Below are 14,877 nucleotides of genomic sequence, written 5' to 3' on the forward strand. Positions count from 1 at the left end.
TCCACTCCTCTGGGACATGGAACAGGCACCGATGGTTTATTCTCACTGGTAACTGCATTGGTGGTCCAGGGCTGACCCAAATCACCTACTGGAATCTGTAGGGAAACTCAGAACCCTCACTAGAGACCAGACTCCACAGCTCTCCTGGACCACCTCTATCACCAGGGACCTGGCCCAGAGTGTGCCAGGTGAGCACCTGTGTCCCTGGGAAACACACAGTTGGACAGGTAGACACCTAGATCTGCAGAGAGAGACACAGACAGAAGGGGAGAGAGGCAGGAAGGTAGGGAGGACAGCAGGGCCAAACCAGCTACACAGGATCAGCTGTCTCCACTCCCTCTGCCATGAGGACACTTCTGCCCTGGATACTTCTTGGACACGCACAGCTTTCCCCCGCCCTGAGCATGCCCTCACTCTGAACTCGGGCCCTGGCCAAAATCCCTCCCACAGTGCCTGAACGGTCAACTATAATTGTGCTGAGATTTTACCATGCAAATGCTTGTCAGAGAGGGCACTCAATGCATTGAAGTCCCTGACATTCCTGGGGAGGGGATGACAACCATAAAAAGGGTGGAGAAAGGAACACTGAAGGGGTGGGACACTTAGCAGTCCCTCCTTGCCACTGGTTGCGACCCACACACTAGCTCCCATCTATCTTGGGACCACACTTAAGAAAAACGGAGAGGTGGAAGGGGAGAAGGGAACCCCTTAAGGCTAATGGAGAGGCCTGTGCCTGGGGGCAATGAGACAGCCTCACCCTCCACTGGAATGGGGGAGCGCTGTGCGTGCACACACATCATGTTTATCGCGGCTAAGTGTATACACGCACAGAATGGGCACCAGGAATTCTGTGCTGAGTGCCAAGGTGTCCAGTGTCTGAACCAGGTTCTCAATCATTTTCATTATTTACCTGCCAGGGCAATAGATATGTATGGGGAACATACAGCGTGGCATGTATGAAGCACTCAAGAAATGGAGGCAAGTACCAACACCCCTCAGGACTTTCCAGTTCCAAAAGTCCTTCTTGGGGAGAACAACGACCTACCCATTCATATATGCCAGACTGGAGTGGAAAATACATGTGAACATTCCCACCTCTCTCTTAACCCAAACCTCACCAGTTGTCTCTACTTTTCACCTTGCTGAAAACATGAATAGTTGGGGGAGAGTAGCTAACAGTAAATGGGCCACCCATGACTTAAAAGAAGACAATAATAGTCGGCATAAAAATAAAGTTCCAGCTGCTCCATGGGATTTGGGGAGGAGGTTCCTTGAATTCTGAGGCGGGACATGAGACTTTTCAGCTCTGTAGACTGAATGACAACACTAGAGTTGTTCACTGCTGTAGCCCAATATCTCTATGACAACACAGGGAGAGGCACATGCCCAACCACTCAGTGTGGCACATGCACAGGCAGGACGGGCTACCATAGTCATCTTGTCCTTCCCTGGAGGGGACACGTAATAACCACAAGGCCTCAGCTACCTAAGCAGGATAAAACATCTGAAAATTCTCTGGTAGTGGAGCCACTGATCCTCACTACCTACTGCAACTGCTAATTCATAAAATGCTGAGACACTGGTCAGCTCAACAAAGGATACATAATGGTAATTAATTGGAAATCTGACACATTCAGAAGAGTACTGATGTTTTTAAGGAACAGATAATGCTCAGAAGCATCTGCCCCTTATACCTGGCTCCATTCAAAGGCAGGTTGTGTGATACAAAGACACATTTCTAAGACTGGAGGACCAAGATTTTAGGCAGGCAGGAGTGGGAATGAACTGCCTGCTCACTCTTCCAGTTTTGGTCCTCATGACTTCTGAACTGCGTCCTGCAGAACCTTACTGCTCACTCTACTTCTGCCTTACCCTTCCTGTGATCAGGAGACACCCCTGTCAGCCACACAATATCCAAATTCAGACTTGTGCTCTTCAGATCACCTTGTATAAGGAGGTATCAGATCACTTACCACCATTCTTTCTTTAAAACTGGGAGAACTTAAGTCTTGGCTTGGAAACCCTAAACCTTGCCACAAACGCCCTCACCTCAAGGTCCCAGAGTACAGAGCTCATATATGTCACCCTGTAGATGGTAGGATGCACATGCAAGAGACATGATTCATTGATCATGATTTCTTTCTTTTGAATAATAAAACATACACATGGGAGTTTCTCCAAGAACCATATTTTATTGTAAGAACACAAGGACCTTACAAAATCCAAGATCAAATCAGCAAACACATTTCTTAGGCAAAGAAACCAGAATTAGTCAGCACAATTTGACACGTGGTCTGTAAAATACATTCTCTGCCAAGAAAGATGGCATTAACAAGACGTAGCAGACAATAAGTCATGGTGCCTGACTGAGTGACACAGTAAAAAGTGAAATTAAAGTTTACACCTCCCTGTTGAGAAAAGAAAACTAACCTTTCCCTTTTCTTAGAGCATTTCCCTTAGAAAACTGGAAACTGTGAAGTTCTCCATGTACCTCTCTAAAATGTCGTAAACATTTTGAAAAATCAAATATGCTTCTGCCAATTTTACAATCAGGAATGGACAAGGACCTGACAGTAACATATTTGGACTGCATGAGAGCTAGGCACACAGGGGACACCTTAAGCAGCTGAATCCAGAATCTCATCAGGGTCTGACTACAAAAGAGGCAAATGCACAGCACAGGCAGCACACAAGGCTCCCTATAGTTACAGGAGAAAATCCTGGAATACAAAGGAGATGAGAGAACACAGTGGGCCAGGAAGGACAGAAGTACCAATAAAGGCAACAGAACATCCAGCCCAGTTCTCCTTCCCCCTGTTGCACTATGCAACAATATAAGAGAGTGAAGCCCCACCTACACCTGTGGCCATTTTTCACAGGTCTAGGGCAGTGCACAGAGGAGTGGACACAGCCAAAATGTCAACAACACATAAACCCCCAATGACCAGGAAAGGGAAAATAAGGACCTGCCCCCATCATAAATGTATCAACATCCCTAGGCACATATTTTCCTGTATCACCTCCATGAAGGTACATTGTTGTCTTTGGTTCCCCAGCTATGCCGACCCACACGTGCTGCAAGGGAGGGGAAGGGGCAAAGAGGCAGGTGCCTCCTTGAACGCTATTGCCCATCACGATATTCACCCCCAACTCCCATGTCTTCCAAACTCTCTATATTCTCCTCATGCCCAGGAGACTCCTGACATTCCTTCTAGGATCCTGGAATACCCTGAAATAGGGAGACCTCGGAGCCCTCCCTTCTTCACATTGCAACTGCCTCCTGTCCTTTAACAGCTTCAGTGGCTGTGGTACTACACAAGATGCATGAATCCCTCACTGAGCTGTCTAGGACAGTCTTGAGGGTTCAGGCAACTTCTCGTGCCTATGTAAACACCCTTCTGAGAAGAGCAAAGTGACTGATGGGCTAGACCACAAAGTGGTGACAGTTTACATCAGTGGACGGGAAACGTGACACGTTCAGCTGACAGGGATGTGCCCCTTTCAGCATGACCAACAAGACAACTTAAGTTGCCATTCTGGACACCTAACATAACTCAGAAGGTTCCTGGACAGCAGGCTCAAGGGGAGACATGCAAGAGGATCCCAGCGTCACCAGCTTCATATTTTGGTCAGTGGCAGAACCCATGTGGATTTTCCTTCCCACCAAAGTGCAGAGTATGATCAACGGAAGAGTGTAGGAAGCTAATAGAGAAATGCTTGGCCAAAACGCCAACTTCATTCCCCCTCTCTGAAACAGGAGTGCTCATGATCCCTGGGGCACCCTTGCTGTGCATAGTGCAAACCCTTGTGTTCAGCACATTAGCATAGGAGGAGACAGCCTGACCACTGGCCATCAAATGTGTCTCCACTGGATTCAAAATTCTACTTGCTACAGATACTGCCGGTGAAGCTGTCTCGTTCCTATAGGAATTTACACAAGGCTTCAGAGCCACTGGAGTGGGACGGAGGAGAGAGAGGTTAAGTAAATTGGGAGGTCATAGCAGCAAAAGCAGTTCACTTTCATAAGTGTCTGCTAGTGAACACACCTCACTATCAGCATGAAAGACTCAGTGTTGAGACCATACAAGACAGAAATGTCCCCCAGAAACAATAACAGGTGCCTCTAAGAAGACACGCTCAGATTACCCTATGAGGCTACATATAATAGGGGAAGGATCACATTTCCTCAAGCCATTTGACAGAGGGTAAAGCAGTGAATTGGGAGGCCCTATAGCAACAGCAGTTCACTTTCATCAGTCTCCACTTGTGAACACAGCTCATTATCAGCATGAAAGACTCAGTGGTGAGACCATCCAAGGGAGAAACGTACCCCAGAAAAAAACACAGGTGCCTCTCAGAAGACTCCCACAGATTAATCTATGATGATACCATATAATAACACGTTCCTCCAAGCCCTTTCCCATAGGCTAAGGCAGTGCACCTGATTAGCCAGAAATTGTTAAGTCCTCATTAACAGGGAAGTTCAGAATGCTCATTCATAATGGACAGCCAAGTTCTGCCCCCTTAATAAAGTCTCATCTTTGCCCAAGAGCCAGATTTTCCCAAGTCACATTCCACAATACCCTCTGGTGCAGTGCCAGGCATGGGGAAGGGGCGGGAGACACTCCCTTGAACACACAAAGCCTCTGAGAACGTCCCTGCCAGAGTCCCTCAGCCTCCACTTCTCCCAGCAGCTCTGCCAGGTGCCACTGTTCCCAGCCCTTTCCCACCTAGAGTCAATAGGCCCCCGATGGAGCAACCACATGCAACGTGTCATTCCATCTTTCCTGATCACAGAAGTCTCTACCCCTGTCTCACCCTTGAATCCCTATAATTATTCCCATCAAGAGCAGATCATCAAAGTGGCTGGGGATCCCGCCATGAAATCTATTGGTTGAAGGTGTATTGCCCTGGCTTTTGAGGAGCATTGTCATCAGCACATATTGCTTCTGCTACAAAAACACCCAGTGTGACCTCTGGATATCCACATGGACCAGAATGGACAGGAGATGGAGCCTGGGGTATTATTTTTCAAGCAACAAAAACATTCTTAAAAGTTCTCACAGCCTGTGATTAATACCACGGGATTCAGAACCATCTGAAGCTGGATCTTATTCCCCCTCCTAATTGATCCTGCCTTTGTTACCATGGCAAGGTTCTGTAATCATTAATGTACTCTGTAAAATGGGAATAACAGTACATTTAACTCATGGTTTTGAGAGGATGAGGTGAGAACCCATTGTACTGAGCACAGTGCTTCGTTCTAGTGACCTTTCCATCAGTGATAGCCCTGGCTTATTTCTTTTGGCTTCATCACCACTACCATCAGCATCATTGTCACAACCATCACCATCATTTCCAGTAGCCCAAGATGCTTCTCAAAACGACCAGTGCTTCTACGTGAGTACAAATGTCAAACAGGGAGGCAGTCTTACAAGAAATACAATCAGTTGCATTGTTCTCCATGCCTAATGCCTACACCTGTGCCTGTGCCTTATATTCAAGCATAGACACTTAGGCACCAGGAAGACAAGAGTTGGTATTTAAGGTGGGAGATCCAGGCCTTCAATTCTCAGGGCTAACATTGTGCCTCTAAAATAACAAACAGTATCAAAGGCTTTTCTCAAATTTCTCAATGGGAAACCAGAAATTTACTTCATAAACAGTCGTGACAAAGGTTGGAACTTATAAAATAGGTACTGCCAGGAAAAAGCCTCACTGCTAATTATACAAAATGGTCACAGTATGAGTGTATGTCTACATGTAGGGATTTCAGTGGATTAAATTTCATTATATTCTCCTGAAATCGCTCAGCTTTGTACATGACTACATAGCAACTGTATAAACTGAAAAGTCATTTCACAACCAGTTGAAAAGTTAGCACATCAGCCCTTATGTATGTTGTACCATTTCATCAAATAGTAGCAAAATAAATTGTCTCCCTCTACTTAAATAATCTACAGAGTTTCAGTCAAAGGCCTTGCCTTGTAGTGGCCAATTTAATCCTCTCTCTTCCTAGCACTCATATAAAAAACAGGCATGAGAAAGCACTTTAAGGCAAATTGGAGTGTGATGTGAAAGACTGCACACCAAGAATTTACAGCACATTACCATTATGACTAGTGAGTAGACATTCAATGACTATACAGCAGAGAAAATTAAGTGACAAGGCTGGCCTAGGAATGAGCTCCTGGGAAAGGTCCAAGGAACCAAGTCTCAGCTTAAATTCTGAGGAGGTCCACCTTCTCTTTCATCAAAGGCTGGAATCAGTGGGACTGCCACCAATTAGGGAAACACCCTTTTGGCATCCTCTACCTTGAGAATGCTGCTTCCATGCTATTACTTAGTGTACCTATCAACCAAGACACGCATTTCGGTCTTCCCCCAAGGCTTCCCCACTCACAAAAGACAAGAAGACCAAAGATGGCGGTGACATTGCAGAGGCAGAGGGCACAACATGTGCATGTGTAACAGGGAGGAAGCATCACAGTTACCTCAAGTTTCACAAGGGCTTTTGACTAAGAAATAAGCCATTCTTGGTCATCATCACAATATTTGGTTAACAAACATGGGTTGGGGTAACGTTTTTCCATGGATCTCAGGCCTCAATTTTACATTGGGTGGAAAATAAAAATGACTCTCATCTTCCAAGGATTAAAAGTAAGTTAACCAATGACAGGGACAAATCAAAAGGATATGAATGACAAGTAGTGAGTAAAAGGTAGACACTTTAGGGTCTCTTCCCAAAGAAATGTGGAATTTGAACTAAGGTGAGTGAACTTCAAGTTCTGTGATGCTACCTTCTCAACGAAACGTGTGCCAATAGAAAACTACAGGACCCAAAAGGACCCATTGAGACTAAAGGTTCAAAGTCAACATAAGAATATCTTAGGATAGTGCACATTTCCAATTAGCACGTTAATTCCCTCTGTCACCTTGTCAAATGTCTTCACCCGCATTTCAATGAATAAATCACCGCACACAAAATAAATGACTTTACATAGGCCAAGAGAGAGACCTCTCTAGCACTGCCAGTTACCAGGCCCCCACCAGCCTGCACCATTGACAAATGGTAAAGAGTCCTGATGAGTACAGAGGCCTGATCCCTGGCAGCCTCCATGCGCAGTGTCTGAGTTGTCCAGATCAGAAAGTTGCTCAGGAGAAGGAAAAGCCTGAAGTCCTGGGTTGCCTCTTGCTTCACAGCACGGTTGATGAGGTTGGGTTTCCAGAGAGATTCCGCAGACACCCCTGAGGAGGCTTGCTGGCCCTGGGAAAGAAAACAAACATTTAAATGATAATGTAGCAAACTCTAAAGAGCTTGTACAGGGGTAGGGGAGCAGTGGTAGGGAGGGGGTTAAACGGAGCACCCTAATGTTTTTCTCCAACATGTGGAGTCAGGAAATGGGATACTACTTCCTTGGACACCTCTTTTGGACTCAGGTACTGGAGACAGTGAATGAGACATGAGGTGTGCTCCCAGTAATGTCTGCAAAGCAAAGAAATGGCCAGGAAGCAAGAATGGGTGAAGATTTGAAGGCATACTGACTTATGCATTACTTTGATTGTTACTGTCTGTCTCCAAGTCTCCTCTGAAATAAATGCCCTCCCCTCCATGGTGGAGGCAGACCCACATACTACCATTCTCCACCAGCCACTTGGCACACAGGTCCCAAGCCTCCCCTTTTACGTAGATAAACATGGCTTTGTAATACCTTCAGATCCATTTTTGAACCAGAAATAGAAAGTCATCTGGGCTGCATCCCACATTCCCTCCATTCCTGGAGTTGACTTTTGACCATCCACTCGAGTTCATCCTGCTATTGCCTGTTAGTGCAAAAGATACCAAATAGGATCAAAGCATCAAAATTTTTAAGCTAAAATGCCAAGATCTGGATTTTTGAAACCATAGCATTCAAATAAATTCAAGCTGGCTGTAATGGGACATTGTCAGTGACCACAGGAACACCACTAATGCCTGGGAAAAGATGTTAGTCTCTAGCAGGGTCTCAATCATGAAGGTAAGAAGCAGCACCCATGGACAGACCTTAACACTGATGGCAGTTCCTAGCTTCTAGTCCCAGGACAGTGGTTTCCACACCTTCCTAAATGATGGTACAGGTAAGAACAGATGGGTGATGCGCTCTGCCCAACACTTGTCACCTCACACTATTGAACGTTGTTCTTACCTGGCTGGCTCCTCCGGAGAGTTAATTCCAGTTCCACGCTAGTCATGATACAGGCTCCCATGCTGACCAGTTCTGGACTTTTCCAACACCGGTCCTGAAGGAGATAGCAATTGTACAGATCTGCAAGACTAGCATCACTGGGGACACACACATGGCAACTCATAATGTAGCTAGGGGGCTGGAGTGGGTATCCTATTACCCTTATGAACAAGAGCTGCTGAATATACCTAGTGGGGACTGAGTACACAATTATTCAGCCAATGCCAGGTAGGCCAAATTCATAAAAGGCAACGTAACACAGAGATTGCAGGAACTGTGCCACAACACCAGGTAACAGTGCCTTTCGGAGGCTCCACTGCTCCGTTCAAAGGGAACCACAGGTCATAGTGGAATCAGTCAATAGAAGTAGCCCATTCCACCCAATTCTTGTCCTTCCCAGGCTAGGCCTTCAACACTCATTTCTCTTTAACTTGTGACGTCTAAAAAAATACATGAATCGTGTTTTTGGTTTTTTTTCTATGAAAGAACACCTGGAAAGGCACTAACACCACATTTGAACAAAAACAGTGCATTAAATACACCATTGTGCTTGAAAAATAAAACTGTGCAACATGACCTGCAATTGTCAATTCACTCCCATATAAGTGAAAGCACTCAATCTGTGACTTTCTTCATTTATAAATGGGAAATTCCCCATTACATTTAAAGGAAACTTATGCAACAGTCTCAGGACAGAATTGGATTAAATAACGTGATATTGAGCACGCAATTCATGTGGGAAATGAAATTCCCAACAATGTGCAGAGGTTACAGGCGACCAGTACTTCCGGGCATTCACTGCCGTAGAACAAGTGGCGGCTTAGTCAATGTGTGCGGTTGGAAATCGAAAATGCCACAAAGCTTGCTTCATTTGGGTACATCTATGAAATAAGATAACACAAAGCCTAAAACCTCAACCAATCCAGTGATATTAAAACAATTTGATGGTAAAATCAAGTCAAACTTCATGTAGCCGGCAACATGAGGGCAGAGCTGTCGTAAAGCACGAAGCACAAACCCAATCAAAACATTATTTTTCTTACTTGTGCATTTCAAAGTACAAAAACTGTTTACCCAAACTTATGAGAACAGGCGGGAGCACCTTTATTTGAATACAATGATAGGAAACACCGACTTCTCTAAAATAAAACTCCACCCTAGGAGAAGGGATGGTTAAGAGCATTCACTGTCGTAAAATATCAAGCACGCGGCCCCTTAATGACGTTCCTCATTTACCAATCCACCCTGTCCCACAACATTTTCTTTAAAGTACATTTATGGATCCGCTGAGAGAGGGTACAAGAAAAGAAACAAAGTACATTCATGGGGAGAGAACAACACTAGAATATTTTTAATTATATAATAACACAAAAAATTATGATAGAAAACAAAAGGCAATTCATCAATCCTACATTAATTTACTCTCTATCAACACAAAACCTTTTAAAGCCCCTTATGAAGAGCCCTGGGACCAAAAGTTAATTGAATGCGATGAGAGGAGGAACAGGTAAAATTAAATGCCAAACTGGGCCCAATTTGTGTGAAAAAAAGCGGCTGATGGGCAGCCGTGTCACGTGATTTAAAACGTCACCTGCTAAACCAGATGAATCACTTCACAATATGCACACTGAAAATACCTTCGTTTGAGAAATATTTATGAAACAAAGCCAAATCACATTTAAGCAAATCCAAATGATTGCCATGAAAAAATCCCAAGTCAGTATACCAAAAACTAAACCAATAAATAGGATCTCTGGGGGTTTCATTCCCTTAGGGTCTTAAAGATATAAGCTCTTGCCAACCCGACTGCTATTTTCCATATCCTTAAAGTGTCAATACCAGGAAGTATTTTAAGAGGTGCTTTTGGCTGAATACTGTGATATTGAATAGACAAGTGCATTATACAAAAGCACAAAACTGAGATCAAGGAGCACGGCCAGGCGATTCCCTGGGGTTAGTGAACAAGCTGGAAGTCCATTGCCTCATTTCACGTAGAAATATTCAAAACACTTTTTGTTCTTGTGAACACAACATATGAAGGAGACCGATTCTGAACTTGAACCATAACAGATTACATTAAACATATAATCATGTTAAATGAGAGACTAAACTGGCAAGTAAGGCAGCTAACTGCAGTCGGCTGTCATAACCCCACCTCAGGAGGTAACTTCCCCCCTTGTCTCTTCTAAAGGCACAGAAATATGAAAACCGAATGGCGAATGGTGGCAAAATAAAAACTTTAAAGAAATAAGTGGTGATAATATCGACCTAAGGACCGTAAAAAATAAAGGCAAACTCAGGTGCCCGGCGACCAACAGCCACCGTTTTCGGGGCTATACCAACAGCGGCTCGTCGATCACATTATCATTTCCTCATTTTTAACTTCAAAACACCACAAAACCTTAGGATCCAGAGAAAGGAGGGGTGTCCATTACCAACATTTAAACAAACAAAATGATCGGAAAGACTCATCACGTTGTTCCATCAAGCACAACACTGGGCCGGACGTGAATAGGGAGCTTCCCTGTCAACAATCCATTGGCCCATCGCACACATCCCTTAAAGATGTCACAACACATCAGAAACCCGATTTGAGCAGATCACCACAAAACTCAGTAATTAAGAATTAAAACCAAGTAAACTTACATTTTCTGATCCCGGAAGGCGGGTGCCGCCATATTCCCACATATCCTCGGGAAACTGTCCACGGAAGCCCCACAGGACAATCCAGACTTTAACGGTATCTACCTGGTCACGTGGTACGGATGCCTGGACACCCAGTCTAAGGCCCCGCCTACAAACAACGTCATTGGAGGGTCGGAAATGATTGACAAGAAACCCGACCTTGAGCTCCAGGTTTATAAGGGAAAACTCAACCAATACCTAAAGGCCCAGCCAAATAACGCAGGCCTTTCTGGTACTGTAGCTTATATAACTGTGCTCCTCTCTCCATCTCTAGTTCTCCTACCCAGGCCTCCGCAGATAATATATCCCTTGTTTCCTGGCATTTTTTTTTTTGCATGCTACACATTTTTATTTTTTTTTACAGTTTTTTTTTTATTTCGGCATATTATGGGGGTACAGATTTTAAGGTTTCAATAAATGCCCATTTCCCTCCCTCCCCCCACAAGTCTGAGTCTCCATCATGACCATCCCCCAGATGGTGCACATCTCACTCATTATGTATGTATATACCCGCCACCCGCCCACCTCCCACCTGCCCAATACCCTATTACTGTAGTACCTATGTGACCACATTGCTGTTCAGTTAATACCAATTTGCTGGTGAGTATATGTGGTGCTTGTTTTTCCATTCTTGGGAAACTTCACTTAATAGTATGGGTTCCAGCTCTAACCAGGAAAATATAAGATGTGCTATGTCACCATTGTTTCTTAGAGCTGAATAGTACTCCATGGTATACATATACAACATTTTATTAATCCATTCTTGGATTGATGGACACTTGGGCTGTTTCCACAGCCTTGCAATTATGAATTGTGCTGCTATAAACATTCGAGTGCAGGTGTCTTTTTTGTAGAGTGTCATTGGATCTTTTGGATAGATGCCCAGCAATGGGATTGCTGGATCAAATGGTAGATTCCCTTGTATCGCTTTAAGATATCTCCATATTGCTTTCCACAGAGGTTGAACTAGTTTGCAGTCCCACCAGCAGTGTAGGAGTGTTCCTCTCTCTCTGCAACCACGCCAGCATTTATTGTTTGGAGATTTTTTGATAAAGGCCATTCTCACTGGGGTTAAGTGATATCTCATTGTGGTTTTGATTTGCATTTCCCTGATGATTAGAGATGTTGAGCATTTTTTCATATGTTTGTTGGCCATTCTTCTGTCTTCTTTAGAAAAGTTTCTGTTCAAGTCTTTGCCCACTTTTTAATGGGGTTATTTGATTTTTTCTTCCTGATTTTCGTGAGTTCTAAGTATATTCTAGTTATCAGTCCTTTATCGGATGCATAGGATGCAAAAATTTTCTCCCATTCTGTAGGTTGTCTGTTTACTTTCATGACTATTTCTTTGGCTGTGCAGAAGCTTTGTAGTTTCATCATGTCCCATTTATTTATTTTTGTTGCTTCTGTGATTGCCTTTGGGGACTTCTTCATAAACCCTTTGCCCAGGCCAATGTCTAGGAGAGTGTTTCCAACTTTTTCCTCTAGAGTTCTAATAGTTTCATACCTTAGGTTTAAGTCTGTTATCCAGCGTGAGTTGGTTTTTGTGAGAGGTGAAAGGTGTGGGTCCTGTTTTGGCCTTCTACAGGTGGCTATCCAATTTTCCCAGCACCATTTATTGAAATGGGATTCTTTTCCCCAGCATATATTTTTGTCTGCTTTGTTAAAGATTAGATGGCTATATGAGGATGGTTTTATATCAGCATTTTCACATCTGTTCCACTGGTCAATATTCCCATTTTTGTGCCAATACCAGATTGATTTCATTACTACAGCTTTGTAGTATAGTTTGATATGTGGCATATTAATGCCTCCCATTTTGTTTTTGTTGCCTAGAATTGCTCTTGATATTTGGGGTCTTCTTTGGTTCCATACAAGTGTAAAATTATTTTTTCTATATCTGTGAAGAATGCTGATGGGATTTTAATAGGTATTGCATTGAATCTGTAGATCAGTTTGGGTAGTATAGACATTTTGATGATATTGAGTCTACCGATCCACGAGCATGGTATGGATTTCCATCTGATTACATCCTCTACTATTTCCTTCCTCAGTGTTTCATAGTTCTCCTTGTAGAGGTCTTTTACGTCCTTGGTTAAATATATTCCTAGGTACTTTAGTTTCTTTGTTGCTATTGTGAAGGGAATTGAGTCTTTGATTTGGTTCTCAATGAGATTTTGTTGGCGTATATGAATGCCTCTGATTTCTGTGTATTGATTTTTTATCCTGAGACTTTACTAAATTCATTGATCAGTTCCAGGAGTTTCTTGGTTGAATCTTTGGGGTTTTCTAGATACAATATCATATCATCAGCCAACAGTGAAAGTTTGATCTCCTCTGCCCCTATTTGGATACCTTTGATTCCATTTTCCTGTCTGATTGCTGTAGCTAAGACTTCCAGCACTATGTTGAACAGAAGTGGAGATAGTGGGCAGCATTGTCTGGTTCCAGTTTTAAGTGGGAATGATTTCAATTTTTCCCCATTCAGTATGATGTTGGCTATGGGTCTGTCATATATGGCTTGTATCATTTTTAGGTATGTCCTTTCTATGCCTATTTTCTTAAGTGTTCCTATCATGAAAGGGTGTTGAATTTTGTCAAAAGCTTTTTCTGCATTTATTGAAAGAATCATGTGGTCTTTGTTTTCGATTCTGTTTATGTGGTGAATTGCATTTATAGATTTAGGTATGTTGAACCATCCCTGCATCCCTGGGATGAAGCCCACTTGGTCGTGGTGGATTATTTTTTTGATAAGTGTCTAAATTCGCTTAGCTAAGATTTTGTTGAAAATTTTTGCATCTATATTCATTAGGGATATTGGTCTGTAGTTTCCTTTTTTTGTTGCATCCTTTCCTGGTTTTGGTATCAGAGTAATATTCGCTTCAGAAAAGGTGTCGGGGAGGTTTCCGTTCTTCTCGATGTTGTGGAATAGTTCCTGCAAGATAGGTACTAGTTCTTCTTTGTAAGTATGGTAAAATTCGGGTGTGAAGCCATCTGGACCGGGACTTTTCTTTTTAGGGAGATTTTTAATTGCTGTTTCTCTTTCAGCTGTTGAGATTGGTCTGTTCAGGGAATCTATTTCTTCCTGGTTGAGCCTAGGGAGGCTGTGTGTTTCTAGAAATTTCTCCATTTCCTCCACATTTTACAGTTTGTGTGCATAAAGATTTTTGTAGTATTCATAAATTGTATCTTGTATCTCTTTGGGATCAGTTGTGATATCTCCTTTTTTATTCCTGATGGAGCTTATTAGAGATTTCTCTTTTCTGTTTTTCGTTAGCTTAGTCAATGGCGTATCAATATTGTTTATTTTATTAAACAACCAACTTTTTGTTTTATTAATCTCCTGAATAGCTTCCCTGTTTTCAATTTCGTTTAGTTCTGATTTGATCTTGTTGATTTCACTTCTTCTCCTGGGTTTGGGGTTGGCCTGTTCTTCTTTTTCCAGCTCCTTGAGTCGTATCATTAGATTGCCTATTTGTGATCTTCTTGTCTTTTGGTTATAGGCATTTATGGAGATAAACTTTCCTCTCAGAACTGCTTTAGCTGTGTCCCAGAGGAGTTGATAACTTGTCTCTCCATTGTCATTTTCTTCATAGAATTTTTTTATTTCCGTCTTGCTTTCTTCATTTATGAAGTAATCATTTAGTAGGAGGTTGTTTAATTTACACGTTTTTGTGTAGAAATGTGAGTTTCTGTTAGGGTTGGTTTCTACTTTTATTCCACTGTGATCTGAGAAGGTACATGGTATGATTTCTAATTTTTTAAATTTCTTGAGATTTACTTTGTGTCCTAGGATATGGTCAATCTTAGAGAATGTCCCATGAGCGGATGAGAAGAACGTATATTCAGTGGATTTTGGGTAGAATATTCTGTAAATGTCAGTTAGACCCAATTGTTCTAGAGTTTTGTTTAAGTCCATTATTTCTTTATTAATTTTCTGTTTGGAGGATCTGTATCGTGCCGTCAGTGG

At 42.9% G+C, this 14,877-nt stretch overlaps 1 long non-coding RNA gene across 1 annotated transcript; it reads right to left on the reverse strand.

The window, feature by feature from the left end:
* Positions 1 to 2,761: 2,761 nt before the first annotated feature.
* On the reverse strand, positions 2,762 to 10,922 carry LOC142865876 (uncharacterized). The gene is made up of 3 exons (XR_012915966.1): positions 10,872 to 10,922; positions 8,187 to 8,280; positions 2,762 to 7,824 (listed from the first exon to the last, which is right to left on the reverse strand). It is a non-coding gene; the product is annotated as an uncharacterized LOC142865876 (long non-coding RNA).
* Between the last annotated feature and the right edge of the window lie 3,955 nt (positions 10,923 to 14,877).

Source organism: Microcebus murinus, chromosome X (assembly GCF_040939455.1).
Source record: "Microcebus murinus isolate Inina chromosome X, M.murinus_Inina_mat1.0, whole genome shotgun sequence".
Taxonomy (NCBI): Eukaryota; Metazoa; Chordata; class Mammalia; order Primates; family Cheirogaleidae; genus Microcebus; species Microcebus murinus.